The sequence below is a fragment of the Ursus arctos genome, unplaced genomic scaffold (assembly GCF_023065955.2).
Source record: "Ursus arctos isolate Adak ecotype North America unplaced genomic scaffold, UrsArc2.0 scaffold_12, whole genome shotgun sequence".
NCBI lineage: Eukaryota > Metazoa > Chordata > Mammalia > Carnivora > Ursidae > Ursus > Ursus arctos.
The window spans coordinates 36,462,650-36,482,020 of record NW_026622786.1 but is presented as its reverse complement, the minus strand read 5'-3'; the positions used below and the strand labels follow the sequence as shown (position 1 = coordinate 36,482,020).

The window sequence follows — 19,371 nt, the reverse complement described above, 5'->3', positions numbered from 1 at the left end:
TCATACGGCTAAGTAACACACTGAGTTTTAAAAATTTAATAACCTTATTAAGTTTATGCATGTGCAGGGCTTAACACGGGGTCTTGGGTACATGGCAAGTGCTCAATAAATGTTAGTTATCACTAGATATTTTAGTAACTTGGAAAGATTTCATGATATTTTGGGGGGCTTGTTTTGTTTTTCTTAAAGATTTTATTTATTCATTTCAGAGCGTGAGAGAGAGAAGATGAACAGGGGGAGAGGCAAAAGGAGAGAGGGAGAGGGGAAGCAGACTCCTCGCTGAGTGGGGAGCCTCACATGGGGCTCGATCTCAGGACCCCAAGATCATGACCTGAGCTGAAGTCAGATGCTTAACCAACTGAGCTACTCAGGCACCCCTCATGATATTTTGTTAATAAAAAAAGTTGCAGAACAGTATCTAACGTGACCTTATTTGGCCTTAAAAAAAAAAACCCTAAACTATAGGAGTATATACCTATAGGCATAAATTCTGCTCTATAAACATAGAAGTTTGTATAAGAACAGAAAAAACTAGAAAACAAAACCAACCCGTGAGGAAAAAAGGGACTTTATCTCTTTATGTATTTACCCATGCACACAGATAATTATCAGTAATCCCTACTTTTTTGTGTCTCCCAAATCTTCTGTAAGTGAATGTGCTTTTCTTACAATGAGAGGGGAAAAAAAAACAACCATGTTTTTAAAAGGCAATTACAGTGATAAGCAGCAGCAATGGGCGTGAACAGCATCACTCTCAAACACCAAAATTAATGGCCGAATGGCCTAAGTAACAACAACAACAAAAAAGAAGAGTTCCAGATTAATCAATTAATCTGCAGTATCTTCACACAGAAAAGGAAACAGCTCTGTCGGGCAAAAACTGGTTAGAAATTCTACGAATGTCCTATAGCTACTCAGATAACCAATTATGGAAGGGCAATGGAACTTTAGCAGAGGTCAGAAGTTTGTAGTTTCTTTTTTTTTTTTTTAAAGATTTTATTTATTTATTTGACAGAGATAGAGACAGCCAGTGAGAGAGGGAACACAAGCAGGGGGAGTGGGAGAGGAAGAAGCAGGCTCCCAGTGGAGGAGCCTGACGTGGGGCTCGATCTCATAACGCCGGGATCACGCCCTGAGCTGAAGGCAGATGCTTAACCGCTGTGCCACCCAGGCGCCCCAGAAGTTTGTAGTTTCAGATGGCAATCTAGCAGTCTACAAAAATTTGCAACCCGTAAATCAGTGTTTCCACTCATCAATTATACTTGTAGGCACCTATAACTACATATTCTATCAACAAATGAGCAAGCATATCATAATGGCAAGGAACTGGAGACAATCTAAATGTCCATCAACAAAGAGCTAAAAGCCAGTACAAATAGTAGAGCCAAAAGATGGGCTACTTCGGGATTATTAAAGCAGATCTGCATGTATTGCATGAAAAAAAACAAGTTATGGATAATAAGAATAGTATGATCACCATTTTTCATTAAAATCAAACTATCTAAATACTACCTGAATTTAGGAGAAAGGTCTAGAAAAGTTATGAAACTGGTACTAACAGGACAATTCTGTGGAATGAGATGGCTGGGTCTAGGGAGGGGTGGAACCTATCTACAATCACTTCTCTAATACTACATTTTGATATAGCTGGAGTGTTTGAGGAGCATGGATTATTCCGAAAAATTTTTAGAGGCAGTGGATTCATGCAGAATTAATGAGATAATGTGTGTGGAAATACCCCCACCTCAATCCCAGATGGTAGCACCCCTACCCTTTAGTGGAAATATAACTTAGAAAAATGAGAAATTCTTTCCACCAATGAATTACACTTCTAGTACCATTCCCACATATTCATGCATACAAGTGAGCAAGGGTGATGCGGTCTTCACACTGATGCCCCACTTTGTCGGAGCGTATCTGTGGGGATCTAGCGCATCAAGGAAGACTCACCCACCCGCCCCCGAACCCCAGTGCTGTGAAGACACAGGACAGAAAGAGTACTGGCAGACCTGGCAAAAGGGGACTGTCCCTCTGGCTTAATTATAATCTAAACTTGGTAGGAGAAAAGAGGGGAGAGATTGACTTTGATTTATAACTATTAACATTCTTTTCAAAAAAGAACGTTCTTACTCTATCGACCTTCTATGACTCAAGCAACTAATAAGGTGTATTTCTCTCCTTCAGGAGAACAGCTGATGACGTTACAAGGTATGTACTTAGAGTTATGCCACACCATCTGATATTTCATTATACACTGACTTTCTATTGCTAATGTTTTCATCTGTTTTGGTGGTGGCTCCCCAAATGAATTGTTAGTTGTTTTTTTGTTTGTTTCTAGGGCACTGTCACTTCAGGGAAGGTGCACAGGACGGTGAAAGAGCATGAGCCCAGGTGTCAGGGGCTAGGGTTCTCCAGTTCTCCCTGAGCTGCTCACCAGTTCTCTCGTTTTCAGTTTCCACATCTGTAAAATAAGGAGGTTGAACTAGATGATCTTTAAAGAATTTTTAGTCTATTACCTATGTTTTTTACTTTTCTCATGGGACTTAATATGGAACTGAGTAGAGCTATTCATATCAAAATGTCTTCTTTACATTTTTATAACAATGTGCACACATGGTCTTCACAACCATATGTTTAGCAAATGAGATTCTATCAAATTTTAACAATGATACTTTATTAAGCATAAACCATTTATGAGGAACAATTTAAAGCATTTTACACGTATTAACTCATTTAATCTCACAATAACTCAGAGCGTTATCCGCCCCCATTACAGATGACAAAACTGAGACCCAGAGAGTTTTCTTGCCTGAGGTCACACAGCTGGAATGTGACAAAGCCAAGATTCAAACCCAAGTAGTCCCACACATTTAACTATTACACCGTACCGTCTTTATTGTAGGAGGAGGGAACACAGTATGTGAGCTGCTTTTCAAACTGAACACACACACAGGTCCTCACTTTTCTACCAAGTCACCTTGAGATGAAATTACAATCAGATTGTAATTATTCCAACTGAGTGACTGTGTAAGAGCAGACAAAACATTAAATGTTATAGCAATTCAAAAAAATTATTTTTGAAAAATCTAGTGAATAAAGACGTCAAATTGCGTGGCTTTCCCTGAACTGCCATTCCCTTCTGTTTGTGCTTCCAGGGAGATCTCGCTGTAATGAAACTTCTCTTCCACCACCTAAACCGAGCTCCTGGTCAGCAGGCCGGGCATCATGCTGTTTGTATTCTGTTCTGCCATGAGGTACCATAAATGACCCATTGTAAGATCCAGTAAAACGTTCGCTGAATAAATGTCAACTAAGTTCAATGACATATTAGTGTGAGGTACACTACTTTAACATTATGATAGACAAGAATCCACACATAAGCCATGAGGCATCTTAGAGCTTTCAATTCAGTCCTGATTGGTGCCAGCTCAGAGAAGCTGCAAGGTGGCCTAGTATGAGAATCAAGAGCGTGACAACTTAGAGACAGTACGCCGATCTCAAACTCTTCCAGTGTACATGTAGGAAAGCTTCATATCCTTACAAGAGCATTAAGACAAAAAAAAGGAGCACCGTTTTAACATCTATCTTACTTTGTAAGGTTGAAAGTCGGCTAAGAAGTCCAAGTAAAAAAAAGTTACCATTTATTGGGATTTGACTCCTAAATGTATTAAAGACCATGGAACAACAGTAACAACACCAACAACCAAAACCCCACCATAACTCATGAGTTTGCAATAGTGTAATCATGTATCTGTAGTAGCTTTTTCAATGATTCAGCCCAAATTCAATCATCGGCTATAGTTCTGAAATTGTGGTCCCAGGGCCAGTGGCATCAATAGCGCCTAGGAACTTGCTAAAAATGCAAATTCTCGGGGCACCTGGGTGGCTCTGTCAGTTAAGCTTCTGACTTCAGCTCAGGTCATGATCTCAAATAAAATCTGTCTCTCTCAAAAAAATCTTAAAAAAAACGTGAATTCTCAAGTCCCACTCCAGGTCTAAAAGATTCAGAAACTCTGGGAGTGGGGCCCACAAATCAGTGTTTTAACAGAACCTCCACGGGATTCTGATGCATCAAATTTGAGATCATAGCTATACTCTACAGAACGTGCTTCAGTAGAAGTTAGTATTCTACTTACGCAGTTTAGAATATGGAATACCAGCAGCAACATGGACGGCACTGGAGGAGATTATGCTAAGTGAAATAAGTCAAGCAGAGAAAGACAATTATCATATGGTTTCACTCATTTATGGAACATAAGAAATAGGAAGATTGGTAGGAGAAGGAAGGGAAGAAGGAAGGGGGGGTAAACAGAAGGGGGAACGAACCACGAGGGACTATGAACTCTGGGAGACAAACTGAGGGCTTCAGAGGGGAGGGGGGGTGGGGGATTGAGATACGCTGGTGATGGGTAGTAAGGAGGGCACGTATTGCATGGTGCACTGGGTGTTATACGCAAATAATGAATCATGGAACATTACATCAAAAACTAGGGATGTACTGTATGGTGACTAACATAACAAAAAATTATTATATATATAAAAAAAGGATATGGAATACCAAAAGGAAGAACCTAAGGATGCTACAGAATGGATTTCAGGAATAATGTCAAGTGTTCCAGAGTACTAAATGAGGGTTGAAAATAACAGTACTAGAGAATGCCTGGCTAAGGCTTATTAAACCTTGGAGGGTGGGAGAACCTTTGAAAAACAAATTTGGCAGGTGAGATTCATACATCTATTCACACATTCTATAGCCTAGCAAGTCCACGCCGAGGTATAAATCTAAGAGAAACTCTTGCATCTATGTGCCAAGAGGCATGAACATGAACAGTGGCACTCTTCACAAGAGCCAAGGAGCACAAGAGCATAACCCTGGGAGCAACCCAAACACCCACCAATAGGAGCACGAATGAACTGGAATATATGCAAAACAGAATATTATGCAGCAGTTGGAAAACTGCAGTGACACACAATCAGCAAATACTAAGTGGATGAATTTCAGCATTATAGTAAGTGAAAAATGCCTCTGAAGACAGGGCATGTAACATAGGTGTTAACTGTGTATGCGTTTGGAAAACTCACAGAGGCAATAAAACTATGTTTTAAAAGATACCAAGGGAAGGACGGATGTAAGATTCAGTAACCACGGGGCGCCTGGGTGGCTAAGTCAGTTGAGCCACTGACTCTTGATTTTGGCTCAGGTTTTGATCTCAGCATCGTGCGATCGAGCCTCACACTGATTGGACTCTGCGCTCAGCACAGGATCTACTTCCTTCTGTTCCTCCCCCAACTCTCTCTCTCTCTCTCAAATAAATAAAATCTTAAAAAAAAAAAAAAAAGATTCAGTGAACAGTTGCCTCAGGTGAGACAAGTAGGGCAAAGGACTGGACAGGCCCATATGGTCATATAGAGATTACTGTCAAGGTCCTAGCTTACGTTAGGTAGTACTTAGTATTAGAACTAAGTAAATAGATGAATTATGAGAATGTGTCCTAAGCCAAGCAATATAACTAATTCTTTGTACCTGAAGTCCTTTATTTTTTTTTTAAATATGGGGTGCCTGGGTGGCTCAGTTAGTTAAGCGTCCGACTCTTGATCTCAACTCAGGTCTTGATCTCAGGGTCATGAGTTCAAGCCCCGTGTTGGGCTCCATTAAAAAACAAAATAAAAAATAAAGGGGAGCCTGGGTGGCTCAGTTGGTTAAGCAGCTGCCTTTAGCTCAGGTCACGATCTCAGGGTCCTGGGATTGAGCCCCACGTCGGGCTCCCTGCTTGGTAGGGAGTCTGCTTTTCCCTCTCCCACTGCCCCAACCCCCTATCGTGTGTACACACGCATCCATGCGTGTGTGCACAATGTCTTAAAATCTTTAAAAAAATACACACACACACACACACACACACACACACACACACACACATATACACTATTCCTCAAATATGTCAAACACTTCTAAATTCTACCCAGTCCTGGCTATGAGACACTAAGAGCCCTGGGTCCTCAGCCTGACAGCTGCCAAGGCAGGCTAAACTGTTTTGGGTCACAGAATCCAAAGCCAGTGACTCTACCCCCTTAAAGTACAAAAACAAGCAGTTTTGGCTATAGTTTCAGAACATCTATGAAACCATTCAGATCTACACAGGATCCATGAACAAGGGGTGAAGAATTGGAACTCCTGAACTAGTTAATTACAAGAAACTGGTGGGAGAGAACAACTCTCAGTTGATGTGGGTCATCAGCCATCCCATCCTTACAACAGCCCCAGAAAGGAGGAGATACAACACTGTTTTATTGAAGGAAGAATCTGAGACTCAGAGAAATGAAGTAACTTGCCCAGTTACAAACCTGGGGGGTAGGAATAAAAATCCAGCTATTTAACAATATGGAAGGTAAGAATAAAAACTAGCTATTTATGATTCCAGTGCCTCACAGGTCCTGGCCTCCACTTGAATCTCAACAAGTATCCCAAGTAAATGATATAAATTCTGTGGGCCCAACTCTTCATTATCAAATAACACAGCTGATGATGGGTTATATTTATTGATGATTTCTAGGATGTCTTCTTGAGTTTATAGTCTAGACCTATGTGCAAGGATATTTCTAAAACTTGGATAAAGACTAAAAGAATAATGTTGAAGGAGCCAACTTTTAGATAGGAAAGTACAAACAAGACAAACTCAAGACTGGGATCTTAAAAACCTAGACTAACTCTCAGATAAAAATGCAATGGCCAGTGCCCATCTTGAATTGTAAGTAGCTACTGACCACTCGTTAAACTCTATACACAAGTTTAAATTCAAATATAGTGCCATGATTTCTTTAGAGCAATACTCTTCTAGCAATCTCCTCCCAAACTGATGTTTCCAGAACATTAAGGTTCCATTTTCAGCAGCCCTGGCACAAAAATATTGTACCTAACTAGGCAATTAATGGCCAGGGCCTGGCTGATGGACTTAGACATGACGATGAGAATTGTGAAGGACAGATAAATAATTCAGAAGTTGGACTGACAAACACGATGACAAGTATATAAGGCAGAGGCATTTATTCTCTCATGTAAAAAGCAGTCTTTGGTACTAGACAGAGAACAGAGTCACTCAGATAAAGGAACAGAGGAGTAAGGTGAATAAAATCGGGTTTGGTTAAGTATGTGATGATAATGAGCTCAGTGTACAACTTAACTGGTTTAGAGATGCCTTCATAAGACATTCAAATGGGGATAAACTCTAGGGCTTGGAGATCCAAAGACGTCAGGGCAGAATTAGGAGTCATCAGCATGTATGTGGTAGTTGAATCCATACAGAAAAACGCGGCAGCAGAAAGAACCCCAAAGAATATCAACACATAGCAGGTGAGTGAAGGGAACCTGGATATAGGAGCTAAAAACCGGGGTGGGCTTTAGGAAAGCCAAGGGAAAAGAAACTTTTAAAGAGGAGGGGGTGATGAATAGCTGCCAATGACATGAAAGAGCAAGATCTGAGTAGAAAAATACAGTGGATCTGGCGATTAGTGACTTTATGACAAAGCTGAGCAGTAAAAATGAAATAGAATTTTAGAAAAGTGATCAGCAAATAAGGAGACAATAAATCATGTGCTCACGAAGCTTAGTTTCCCAGAATGTGAAAACGGACTTCTTTAAATGTAGAAAGGCTTTATTAGATGCTCACGTATCCACTAGCAACTCAAACAAAACAAAAACCTGTCCTTAAGTTCATTCCTATTCAATTACAGCATTTTTATATCAAACAGAAATAATATTAAATACTCGATAAATGTAAGTTATTTTTCCAGGTACCATTCTGGATATTAACATATTTTCTTATTTAATCACAACCCTATGAAGTAGGTATTATTATTCCTAACTTACACATGAGACTCAGGCAGAGTGGTATGACAGTCAAAACCAAAATCTGACTCAGCAGAGTTAGAGGAAGGGAAGGCAATGTGGGAAGCAAGAGTTAACAGATGAGAACTGTAAATATTACTGGCTAACTGGTTGTAGTTTAATTTCTACTTAAGAACTTATTTTTAATTTGAAAGATAGTTTGTGGCTTCTCTCATCTCAGAATCCTACAATGCTGGAGCCTGACTTTTTGTACTGGCCCTTAGGACACTTAGATTCTGTACTGCATTATAATTTTGTTATTTCTCTTACCGCATCACAAGTTGCCTGAAAATGGAGCTATATCTTACTTATCTTTGTATCCCTATTCCCCCAATCTTAAAAGTAAAACATACCCAATAAAGGTTGGTTGTATGAATAATCATTTCTGCTTTCCTCAAGTTTCTGGGGGCTTCAATAAAGTATTTTTCAACTATTTAATTGCTGAGTAAGGCTAATATCTCTCAGATGCTACTGAGACTATCTATGTTCAGAACATTTTCAGATTATTCAAATTACTGATTTTGATGGAAATACCCTTCTAAAAATCAAATATAATTCCCTTGGATAATACCATTGAAAGATTCACTAGCACCTACTGGTCAAAGGTCATGGCCCTGTTCTCCAGCCTTATCACTCACACACCCCACCTGGCTCCAACAACCAATCCACCAGTACTTCCTCAACAGTATATTGGGCAGAACATGACACCATGCACTTACCAGGTGAACTGCTTCTCTTCTGTCAAGACACAGCTGAAATTCTCCTTCCTAAAGCCTTCTCATATTTGCAATTTTCATTTTCTACTTTTGCTCTCTCCCTTACTACACTGTTAATTTCCTAAAAACAAACTCCTCAAGGCAACACTCATCTTTTTTCTCTTCAGGCCTGGCAAGGAGCAGCTCCGTAAGTGTTTATAAAGCAAAGTTCAGTACATCTGCTGGTACTATGTATACTATTCACACACTACCAAAAGTAAAGATTTCAGGTTGTTTTCCATTAGCAATAATGAATGGTGCACTTCTCTATTCTATCTCATCTCATTAACTTTTGAATTCAAGATTAACATGTACCTTCATTACAGCTAATCATAATCACCATCACCAAAGACACAAAAAAAGCCCCTCGGACAACAGAACCCTTTGTGTCTTGAGCAAATAATCAAACCAAGACTTATTCACAACTATTATAAAAGACACCCCCAAAAAATCCCTTAAAAAGCTTTGGAATGCCTCCAATTTAAGGATGGGAAATGAATTAAAATCACACAATTCTGGGGCAATATCTTTCACCTTTTAATCTGTAGGTGCCCCCTACACAGAAGACACTCAAATGTTGACTTTAATAAAACTCGTGTCATATCCAGCTTTGTCAAAGAGCAGCTAGGTCAGGTTTTTGGAGACCCCAAGAATATAATCTTTGTGCTGGCCTCCAGGTTTTGACACATCATCTGAGCAGTGAACATTGTAGTTTCTCATATAGCGCCTCAGCATGTCTGGAAGGGAATGTGCTTTAACAAGTCTTGTCACAAGGCACAATGTGTTATGAGGAGATCTTCACATTTCATCCTACAATAACAGTCTCTGCAGTTATCTTCAAGCTGCTTCACCCATGTTACTTAATCCTGGGGCTTTTTTATCTTCATTGCACAGATGGGGAAAGAGAAGGGAAGGAAGGGATAAAATGACTTAGCTGAAGAGGCCCTGCAAGTCACCAAAAGAGCCTTCATTTCAACCATCAGCTGCTAATCCTCTTTTCAAAGAACCATTTTGTTTGAGGAACTTTCACTGACAGCAAGCACAACAAAGGGTCAAATTGGTCATTAGCTTTACTTGTTTAGTGTGACTGAATAACCTCAGCTTCCTAGGCCTCTGTGTTATGATAGCTCTAGAAGATTTTGATGGATTAACTTTTGCTGAATTAATCCAAGTTCCTAAATCTACCTCTAACTTCTAAATTCCAAGATAGCGTGACTTAAAGTTTAACTCTAAAGGCATTTTTGTCTCTCTCCAGATCACTCATCCTTTTCAAATTTTATTCAGTCTCTTAAATGTGAAGTCACACCAACCTTTCAGTTCAGGATCAAGGCTACCAGAATTTTCTTCTATCTAAAGAGGAGACCAATCCCTCCCGAGCCACGCAATGTTCCAAGGTATCCATCATTCACAAGAGACTCTAATCTGTGTTGTTAGGGAAGCCCAACCACCTCAAACTGCAGATAGCTTCTACTTTTACACTTCTGATCCACTCTTGGAGGAGTGCCTCTTCCGATCCTCTCCCCATGATGCTCCCCACCCGCAAAGAGAAATCTCAATTCTCTCTGATTCGACAAGAACTACATCAGCGTTGCAAGATGACATTTTGGCAATCACAACTCTGGACCTTGAAATGAGGGAACAATCTAAAGATCCCCACATTACATGTGCTAAGTACAAATTATTTAGCAGATTCCATTTTCTGGGCCCAAGTGACTTGCAAAACAGGGAGATCAGCATAGGCTCAAGAGCGGGCAGGGAGCTCACAATTCGGTTTACCGTTCTTGACTGTAAAATTCTACACCAAAATATTTTCACACTTGCCTGCCTTTTAGATGATGTAAGCTCTTCCCCTTGACTTTTAACTAGATCTCTCCCCCTGCAGCGGCCACGGGCCACTCAGTAACTCATTCTAAGGACTGCCTCTTGCGGCTCGCCCCAACAAATCCAGAAGCCCGCAAACCCCGCAGCCTCCGCTAGCGACACACCGCAGCCCCAAACTGGCCATCCCCTCCTCCCCCACGTCCCCGCGTCGCTCGTCATCCCACGCCAGGCGCCACCCTCTCTCCATCCCGGAGGAGGTTTTGGGCTCCCTGGTCCGGAGCCCTCCCGTGGGCGCAGCAATGCGACCGCCGGCGGGAGCGGACCCGAGCTGGCACCTACCTCCCACCTCCTCCTCCAGGCACGGCCGGGGTCAAGGCTCGCCCGCCTCCTCCAACGGCCCTAACGGCCGCGCCGAGCCTCTCGCCGAGAAGCGGGGCGCCGAGCCAGGTGCCGGCGCTCACCTCCGCACCCGCCTTCCGGCTCCCCGCCGGCTCCTCGCCGGCTCCCGCCCCAGGCCCCGCCGGCGCCCCCGCCCCTCTCCGGGCGGGCACGTCACAATCCCCGTCGCGGGGGGAGCGCTCACCGTCACGGCCCCCGAGAGCGGCGGGGAAGCACCGCTCGCAGTCCTAGACCGGCTCGCGCAGCCCCGAGGGCCCGCACAGGCGCGGCGGCACGCAGCGCCCCGCGCCCGCGGCCCCGCCTCCGCCTCGGGCTCCCGCCTTCCCCGCCCCGGGCCCGGCTCCGCTCCGCCCCTCGCGGCCACCCCCTGCCTCGGCAGGTTCGCAAGGTTCCCACCCCGCCCCCGCGCCGCCGGGGCCGCAGGCCCAGCCACCTCCCATTGGCTCCGCCAGTTGCTAGGCGATGAACAACCGCGGCCTGCATTGGCCCCCGGAGTCTCCTCCCCCCCCCCCTCCAAAAAAACCTAGAGAAAAAGAAAACCTTATCCCTAGAGCCGGAGCGGGATGCGGGCGCAGCTGCGGCTGCGGCACCTGTTACGCCCTGTGATTCACCCGGCCGGGCCCTGCTCCCCGCCCCCTCCTTATGCCCGCAGAGCTGGGGCCCCTGGGCTTCGGGGGGGAATCGGGTCGTGGTTGCTTTAAGGCGCGTGTTCCGAGCCCCACCAGTGAACCCCAACACCCACCCTTGAAGCAAAAGTGAAGCTCCCAGAAGACCCACGTGCGCTGGCAAAAGTGGAGAAATAAACCAAACAACAGCCGGCACCCAAAATTAGGTCAGGCCCAGGGGAAGGGAGGTTCAAGCGTTGGGAATTGTGGATTCAAACTACCCAACCCCGGGGGAGTTAGATGTAAAATGAGAGCAAAGACACGGACCTGGGCAGAAGACAGCGAGAATACTAACAAATGGCAGTCGTGAACTACAAGTTTATGCGGAAATGTCCCACACCCACTCAGCAAAATATGTGCAGAGAGAATGAATGCTTGTGCTGCACCCGTAGCCGGGGTCAGATCCGCTCCTCCCCTATTCCATGTCAGCTTAAAATTCTCCAGGGAGGAAAAGGGGCCAGAGAAAGGAAAGGGATCAGATGGTGAAGTCGCAGGCATAGGAGTTGTGTTATAAACACAAAGATGTGCTTTGATGGATTTTGTTTTAGTGAAGCCAATGAATTTACTCATGAGGGGAGAAACAGGTTTGGTATTTTAGGGAGGCTCCTGAGAGCACTTTGGAACCTAAATAGTACGAGACAAATACAAGAAGGATTAACGCTGAAGAACAAGGGAGGGAGTAGTGATCCCACCTCCCCCACCCCCAGTTTACACGCACAGACCCCCAATCCTGGATGAAAGATTGAGAAGAGAAAATGAGCACGCCACGGTGACAACTTCAGAGTCCAGTGAAATCCTCCTCTTTGCTTTTGGCCTAAGCCATCAGGAGGCTGGCTAAATGCCGGTAAGCATAGGTGAATGACAGCCAAAGAGCCTGTTAGGGCCCATCTTTCTAAAGACGCTATAAGCGCAGGGCTAGGGGGGAGGAAGAAACCAATTACTACCAGTGATTACCTAACACCCTAACCTAGGCTACTGATGGGGGCGGAAGGGAGTTACTCCTGCTCCCAAGAGGGGTTTGAAATTTCCACTGTTCACCCGTCAAAATCCCACACGCCTTCCCATCTTAGGAAACAACTCAATGTCACAGTTTTTTCTTGACATAACAAGGCTTCATTTTGACCATTTCCCCCCACAATCAAAAATGGAGTGCTCACTCTTCGATAGGTAGAAGTGTTGAGCTCAATCAATTCAATAAGTAGCATCTGACACACCCTATTGTGACCTAACCACTAAACAGCTGGATTCTAAGAACGTTTGGGTGAGGCTGAGGTGAGCTCTGGAAAGTTCGGACCCGTCCCCACCCCCAAGGATGAATCTGATCTGTCTGAATAAAACAGCACTTTTCAATTTTTTGGCTCCAGGAAACCCTTTCCATTCCTAAAAATGATTGAGGACCTCAAAGAGCTTTTGTTTGTATGGGTTATATCTATTAATATTTACCCTACTAGAAATTAAAACAAATTTAAAATGTTTATTTAAAAAATAAAAATTACATCTTAATATAAATGGCACATTTTTACGGAAAATAACTATTTTCCCCCAATATAGTAAAGAGTGTCATGATTTTAAAAGTTTGTAGATTAATGTCTAGCCTAATGGAAGGCGGTTTGTTTTTCATATCTGCTGAATTTAATCTGTTGTACTATTTTAGGTCGCCTCCACTATACAATCATAAGAGAATGGCAGTAAAAAGGGCAAATAACATTTTAGCATTAAAATTGATTTGACTGTACCCTCCCTGAAAGGGTGTTGGCAATGCCCCCCCCCCCCACTGTGCCCCCACCCCGGGGGTTCCTAAGATTACACTTTGAGACCCACTGGTCTAAAACTGTCTTGATACTCTGTCCCCCTTTTGTCGACCACCGGTTTAGGAGCTGAGTGTGTGACCTAATTCTGGTGAGTACATAAATGTGAAGTGGGAGGGTATGGGGCTTTGGGGGAAGAATTTTATCCCTGAGAACCCAGAAGAAGTCTTTTCCTTACCTCTTGCCTTGGCCATCCTCCAGTGAGCAAGACATGTTTGAAGCTGTTGTGGTACACCCTACAATAGTGAGAGAAAAGAAAAGAAAAGAAAAGAAAAGAAAAGAAAAGAAAAGAAAAGAAAAGAGAAAAAAGAGAAGAGAAGAGAAGAGAAGAGAAAAGAAAAGAAAAGAAAAGAAAAGAAAAGAAAAGAAAAGAACCGGAAAAGCAACCCAGAACCCAGACATCACTGAGTCGCTGAATTAACCTCTCCTGGCTCTGCCTATCTCCAGACTACTCTCATGCTTGTTCACTGATGTATCCCCAGTGCCTAAAACAGTGCCTGGTACTTAGTGGTTGGTGCTCAACACTTATTTGGTGAATAAATAAACATAACTTCAATGTTTTTCATTTCAAAGTAATCACCTTGGCGGGCTGTATAAATGACCTAGTCCATTGATGCTGCCGAAAAGGTATCATATGAGTAGGCACTGAATTTGTTGAAAATAATTCCTTCTTTAAGAATCAATCTGAGGTTTGGAACAACCTGAAAGTCATTCGGAGCAAAATCTGATGAACACATTCTGGAGCCACGTTAAAATGCCAAACTTGCATATTCCAACTAGTTTACTACACTTGGGTAGATAGAGAAAGGTCAAAAACACGATGTGTTTGATCTTCTAAGACAGTAAACTGACTCTGAACATAGTTGCAAAGACGAAGAGTTCTAAAAATGTACACCAATAACAAGTTGCAGAAAAAATATACATATATACATATGTATGCATTTAAAACTATATGTTTGTGTGTATGTGTGAATGAATCGCTTTCAAACTGTCTATAGACTTCTTGCCCCTACATTGAAAATCAGATCCTTTCTGCCCCCCAGCCCCAATAAAGAACCTTTAATGCCCTTTCACTGTACTTCGCATGAAATTAAACTTCGCACCCAATCGTACACACATGATCGGCCCCCCATCCCCCTCTTGGAAATCTCACGTTGACACACAAAGTGCCAGAGCCACAGTGGTCCCCTTCTTGGTTCTCTGGCCCCCTTGAACCTGCCGTTTGGTCTGCCTACAAGGGTCTTCCCACAAAGGTTTAAAATGATTCTTTTTCATCATTCAGGCTCCACGTCCATATATAAAGTAAGCTTTCCAGGCCTGGTTCTATTTGTTGACTTGTTTCCTTGCTTATGGTGTGTCTCCTCCCACAAGAATGCAAGCCCCATGAAGACCACGACTCTGGCTGTGCTTGTCTCTGCAGCTCCCACCCCTCAGTGCCTGCACGGGAGGGCTGCTAACCAAACTATTAATTGCGAGGTTGGGAGGGACATAGATAGGAGGGAAGGAACATCTGCTTCACATTTTATTAGCTTCTGTTATACATGAAGTTTTACAAGTATGACTTACCGTAATTTTAAAATATTTTCATTCCACTGAAATAAATAGGCTCTGACTTTAGTATTACTAAAGTACATACTTTAGTATGTACTAAATTAATAATCCACTCTCTATTTATGCATATGTGTGCCTTAGAAACCAACGTTTCACATACCACAACAAACATTTAGGTCACGCAGCTTCGCCTAATGTGTATATTCAAATCTGGATAGTAACGGACCAACTTATAAAGGTTTTCTGTTGCAGTTCATACCATCTGGATTATTTCAATAACCACAACAATTTCTGGACCTAGAGAAGATTTCTTGTCAGAGCCTGTATGCTGTAACAGATGAGAAGATGGGCTGAGTCACTTCTGCTTAATGGCAACACTTGTTATTAATTCTGTGTTCTAGCCAGGACTACCTTTCCAGGGGTGGCAGGATGGATAAACAAAAGTCTTACTGGATATTGTACTAGTAACTCTCTTATCCACGGCCTCCTCTTATTTACAAGATCAATTTAAGGCTGTTTGTAATAAACTGCAAAATAGGGTAGGACAGACTTCAAGGCCCAAGGGACCTCAGAGTCCTCCCTGCGGGCTGGGGAGGTGTGGGGGTGCTCCACAGAGGAGAAAGAGCTTGAGTAAGGCCTTGGGACAATCTTCACTCAGCAAGCCTAACCAAAGGCAGAGACCCCCAGCTCTGCTTTCTGACTTCTAAAAGGTGGCATTACACTTGGTGACATGGCTCCCTGAGCTATCTGACTGAATCCCTGCATCATGCTGCATTTCCGAAGAGGATTCATTTCTGGCCAGTCCCTTTGGATTTGGGCCCATAGTCGTCCGCCTTGAAATGACAGTCCTGCACCACTTACAAAATACTGCTGCCTTTGCAGGAAAACAGACCACTGTGGTTCCCTTTTCCTTTCACCTTCCCCAGGTGAAAATTCCCAGAAAAGAAAACTACCCTTCCACATTGCCTGCCCCACCCCACCTTGCCGCCTACCAACACACAGAGCAGTAGACAACTGCCTGATCACCCTCCAGGTATCCCATTCTTAGTGCTTTAGATTTTTGTCTGGTCTGCGGAGTGATTTGCTCTAGTTTTTTTTTTTTTTTTTTGAAAGGGTCTTTTTGAGCAAGAATGCCAGATGAATTTTATTAAGCTCTAACACTTCGGTTTCCAACTCTCCATTTGTCCCAAAATTGATTTGTTAATTTTAAAATATGCCATGCAAAACTCAATTATGCAAAAATCACTCAAACAATTGTAAGATACTATCATAGAAAGGTGGTAAGGTATCAACCAGAGTAGTTCTCAAGCCCTGTATTTTCGGGAGAGAAGCATACCTCCTTTAGTAAATGAAGCAAACACACATGTAACACACACACACACACACACACACACACACACGGCGAGCATTTTGAGCATGAAGAGGGACTGTCCTGAATTCTGATGTTAAACACATAGACTATGTTAACACAAGTCATTAGCACAAACTCATCTTCTTTAGTATCCAGTCATACTTAGTATCTGATTTTTATATTTTTACTGAAAACTTATGGGGTCTCATCATACAGCATATAACACTTCACTTTGTAAAAACTCACCAATCAATAAAGAAGATGTGGCATACACACACACACACAGATATATATAGATATATATATTCTGGAACATTACTCAGCCATAAAAAATCTTGCTATTTGCAACAGCAAGGATGAATCTCGAGAGTATTATGCTAAGTGAAATAAGTCAGTCAGAGGAAGACAAATACCATATGATTTCACTCCCATGTAGAATTTAAGAAACAAAACAAAGAAAAAAAGAGACAAAACACAGACTCTTAACTAGAAGACAAACTGATGGTTACCAGTGGGAGGGGGCTGGGGGGGATGGGTGAAATAGGTGAAGGGGATTAAGGAGTGCACCTATTGTGATAAGCACCGAGTGATGTATGGAATTGTTGAATCACTATATTGTACACCTGAAACTAATATAATACTGTATGTTAATTATATTGGAATTTAAAAAAATAATAAAATATGAAAATTAAACATTACCAACCATACATATCTCCCATTGGGTGTCTCCTTCAGCCACCTTGTTTTTGCTCACCACCAGCACCGCCCCCCACCCCCGCCCCCGGCCAGGGACACATACAAACACATGCACAAAACTAACCTTGCTGACTACAGTGACTTCTAAACATTTCTCAGAGCAATTTGGCCCATTCTATTCTTCTAACCTTGCAAATTTAAACCCAGAGCACTGATCAGCCAACAAAAGACCCTCCAAGGAAGTAGGCAGGGGGTGGGGGACTATAAATGACCCCAAATGCTTTTTAGTTATACTGAAACCTATTTCAAAACCACAGAGCACAAAAATTCAGCATTAACTTGAATAGTTCTGACTTAATTCTGCACCAACGCACCCTTTTATTTCACATAGTCCTAGTCTCTCTCCACTTACTTGCAATTTTCCTCAATGGGTCAATGAATATGTATTGAATGATTACCATGTGTCAAGCATTGAGGGTTATAAGGTCCCTTCTCACAGCAGGAACTCAGAGTCTCCCAGGAAGACAGAGCAATGACAGTCTAAGTATTATAGGGAAGAAGTAGAGTGTACCAAAGGTTCTTGAGTCAGACTTCCTGGGCTAAAAGACTAGCCCAGCCACCTGGGTCCATGTTGACATTACTGAGCTCCCCAACCAACCTGGGGCTTCCCTCCCCTGGACATTAAGTTTAGTAAACAATAAATGCTTTGTGGTCTATGTTGCTACTAGATTGTTACTTGCAGCCAAAAGCATCCTATCTGATGGTACGTGGATACAGTGACCGGAGGGTATGATACTTCATTTTACTGGTACAAATATACTCAAGTCTCACATGTGGAAATAGTCAAGTGAGCAAAAAAGTCAGTGAAAAATGCAGCATAGGAGTTATGTACAAAGGACTGATTGAGTAGAATAATTAAAGTAGGAAAAATGTGGAGCAGTTTCTGTAATTTGAATTATAAATATATATCTAGGATAACATTTTTCTAAATTATATTTTCTTTCTTTACTAATTTAACTAGGCCAGTAAAATTAAAGCATATTGAGAAATACAACTTTTCACAAAATGATTTGCTCTTCTGAACTTTTTCGACCACAGCACTGTTTTCCTCCTAGTACTTGCTTTAGATATTTAGATAGATATTTTTCAGGAAAAGTCATGTGTAAATAATTCACTTAGAAATCAAATCATATTCTCAAGGTCATAGGGAAACCAGATGTTTCGAAGAAAAATATGATAAATCTTTTTCTATGGCAAAAGACATCTTTATAGAACAAATAATTTCTTTATCATTATCCATTCTATAAGATCATATTTTAATATGCTGGATATCCTTAGAAGACTTTTACCCTATTATCATTTAAAACCCAGACTTGGGGTGCCTGTGTGGCTCAGGCGATTAAGCGTCTGCCTTCCCAGGGTCCTGGGACTGAGCCGCTGTCAGGCTCCCTGCTCATCGGGGGGAGCCTGCTTCTCCCTCTCCTTCTGTCTGTCCCTTCCCCCCCCACCCCCGACTCATGTGTGCTCTGTCTCTCTCTCTCTGTCAAATAAATAAAATCTTTAAAAAAAAATAAAAAATAAAACCCAGACTTTTGTATAACTATTTTAATGAAGAGTTTTCTCTAATAAGAATCATAATACAGAAGGCTGAGTGTTGTAACCAACAAAATAGTTCATATCTTTTTATTCTGCAGCTAGCATTTCAATTTTTTCTTACTTTTAAACTTCCTTTTGATTTCATTATTTATATTTTGCTAGGCAAAGTTTCTTTTCCTGCATTCTCAGTGAAAAAGAAATCTGGAGGCTTGGTTCCTGATGGATTTTATTTCCTGCTTTCTAAACCTCTATCAATGATGTCATCAAATAGTTGCTCAAGTTGAAACATAGTGGAATAGAATCCTCTATATGCTGGGTAAACTGCCCACATCAAATTTCAGATTTGAAAAACTCTGATATCAATTAAAATACGGTATTGATTTAAAGTAACAGCTTAAGACTGAAAATCATATGCAAATATGCCTGTCCCTTTAAAAAGAAAAGCAATTGCATTTTGGTTGCTGAGCTCTCTTGGATTTATTTTATCTTAGCAGCTGTTCCTGAAGTCGATGTTATTCAAATGAGGGGTTTCAAGCTCTTTGTTGTGTTTTTCAACTTATGGTATATGCTATCAAACATAAAACCCAAATTTAGAATGGGGTGGGGGGAGGGGACAATTAGAAATACCAAAGAAATAAAATAATATTGAAAAAACCCTCTAATTTTTATTTAACAAAGATAAAACTGATGAAAATGATCTGCCTGAGGCCCCAGTACCAGTAGCAAGGCAAAACCCCCACACCTCTAAGCACCAAAAGTTGGATGATATATTTAGTAATAAGTGTATGTGTAGGGGGGAGGGGTGGTGTCCTAGATGGAAATAATGGAACTTTTCTGTGCTTATGGA

The 19,371-nt window shown here is 42.0% G+C and overlaps 1 protein-coding gene across 10 annotated transcripts in view; it reads right to left on the bottom strand.

The window, feature by feature from the left end:
* SSX2IP (SSX family member 2 interacting protein) overlaps positions 1 to 11,165 on the bottom strand; it is a 41,441-nt gene extending 30,276 nt beyond the window's left edge. For 5 of the 10 annotated variants that reach the window (XM_057310522.1, XM_026497705.4, XM_048220499.2 and 2 more), the window contains exon 1: positions 11,042 to 11,157. The gene's annotated coding sequence lies outside the window, so the exon portion shown is untranslated. Of the gene's footprint in view, positions 1 to 10,797; positions 10,956 to 11,041 lie in introns of those variants that run through there. The other 5 variants (XM_057310523.1, XM_048220494.2, XM_048220496.2 and 2 more) reach the window with 4 other exon arrangements.
* Positions 11,166 to 19,371: the final 8,206 nt, after the last annotated feature.